Raw genomic sequence first — 2,273 nt, 5'->3', positions numbered from 1 at the left:
TTTTTTTTTTTTTTTTTTTTTTTTTTTTTTTTTTTTTTTTTTTTTTTTTTTTTTTTTTTTTGCTGAGTTACCCCAGAGCCAGCAAAGATGAATGACGCCTCCATAGCTGCTCCCTCTCCTCCTAAACAAAATGCAATAAAAAGAAGAAAAATATAAAAATAAAAATAAAAAAATAAAAACTAAATGATAAGGCGTTGCTTCTCCTGACTTTCAGGTGTATACACAGCTGCGTTTACCTCGATTTCTTTTTTTTTTTTCTCTGCATCTTCCTGTGCTGCCTTTATTGCTGCAGCATTTGCTGCTGCAGTTTCTCTCGTTTCTTGTGCTTCTTGAAGCAGCATTTGCATCTATAAATAAAAAGAAATATAACATATGTTTTAAACTAGATAGAATGAATACAGCAGCAGCAGCAGTTGCTATCGTGCTGACTTGTATTATTTGTTCTTCTTTCTGCTGCAGTGAGCGCAGCAGCCGTTCCTTTGCTGCAGCAAATGCTGCTGTTTGCTGCTGCAGCTCAACGAGCTGAGTTTGTGTTTCTTTTTGCTTCCTCTCTGCATTCTCTCTAGCATGTTTGAGGTCTAAGGAAAGAGAAAGGTATTAGTATATAGATCAAGAGATATCTTGGTGTTGCAGTAGCAGCACGAAACAAAAAAAAAAAAAAAAAAAAAAAAAAAAAAAAAAAACGAACTCTCTCACCCTGCATTGTTTTTTTCAGAGTTTTACATTCATTCAATAGACGTGAATGGCCGTCAGCTATTTCCGCAATAACCTCAGCAGATATTTTTTCTCTTTTTCTTCTCAATTTCAACTCTTCGTTTTCTTGTTTCAATGAACAAAAGGATATTTCTGTTGTGCTTATCTTCTCCTGGGCTGCGGTGAGGGCTTGCTTAAGAGAGGCGCATACAGCCTGATGAGGAACGGGGTTTCGTTGGTTGTGTAGCAGTTTTGTTTTTGTTTTTTTGAATTAAAAGTTTTAATTTAATTAAAAATAAATGAAAAGAAAGAAATTTCTTTATCTCACCTTTAACTCGTTGATTTCTCGCTGCTGTTGTTCGTTGAGTCGGTGCCATTTCTCTGCCTCTGCGGCATGAATTTGTTCTTTTGCATTTGCATTTGTTTGTTGTTCAAGTTCTTTTTCAGTTAATTTTCTTTTAATTACATTTAACTCAGATAGAAGACGCAATTCTTCTTTTTTTCGTTGCAGATCAGCCGCCCGCAGTTCCTCGATTTCGCCCGCCAGGTTCTGAAACTGACGGCGGCAGCGAAAAAGAAACGACAGATCAGCGTTTTTAATTGTTTCCTCCATCATAAAAGAACAATTAAATAAAAAGGAAGAAAATAAAAAACAAATACTCGATAAAAATTACAAAAGATAGGTTGTGATGGTGATGGCGCAACCAGATATTGAATCGTCTTCATGAGCTGCCGATACACCTGAAACTCGAAATATAAAACCCTGCGATCCTCTATCTTCCTGTTGTTTTTTCACTTTTATTTTTTTATAAATCTTTTTGTTTTTGTTTAATGTTTTATATTCTTTCTTTTTACGCGAATTTCCGTCAACTTTCCCCCCAGCCCCGAACCCCAGTCTGGGTGTTTGTTCGTTGTGAGACAGGTGTTCAAGTACCGTCGAACATGCGGCCCGATCGTGTTATTTTTTTCTCTTTTTCTTCATGAAATTGTGAAGCATTTTATATTTTAATGTATTTTCTTTCATTTTCCCTGAATACAAACGAAAAAAACAGGCAAAGAACTGATATATCCTCCCCTCCATTCTGCACTGTCTATCCTGCCTGCAGCGCAAGGCACCGCGGCCCGTCACCTCTTGCGTCTTCTGTCTCTGCAGGAGGAGCCCACGAAGAAGCAAACAAATTAAAAGTAAATAAATAATTAAAAAACAAATCATTAACTTATTCCTTTTCTACTCATCAGCAGCTGCAGCAGCTGCTGCTGCTGCTCTTCTTCCCCCTACCCTGTCTGCCATTCCTCTCCTGCATCAAAACCCCTTTTCTAGGATCCCTCGACACACCGAGAGCAGCAGCAGCAGCAGCAGCAGCAGCAGCAGCAGCAGCAGCAGCTTCTGTCTCGTCTTTTTTAATTTTATTGTTATTTCCATTCCTTAGAGCCCCCACAGACCCCCTCCCTCCCCCCTAAACCCCCAAACGCCATCGTAAGTTTCTGGTGTATGTTATAGAGGGGCCCCTTGTTTGTTTGTTTTTTCTTTTTCTTCTTTTTCTTTTTCTTTTTATTTTTTCTTTTCTTTACCTCTTTTA

Source organism: Eimeria mitis, genomic scaffold (genome assembly GCF_000499745.2).
Source record: "Eimeria mitis Houghton genomic scaffold, Emh_scaff550, whole genome shotgun sequence".
In the NCBI taxonomy this organism is placed as follows: domain Eukaryota; phylum Apicomplexa; class Conoidasida; order Eucoccidiorida; family Eimeriidae; genus Eimeria; species Eimeria mitis.
The sequence above is the reverse complement of the archived record's forward strand: the minus strand, read 5'-3'. Positions refer to the sequence as shown.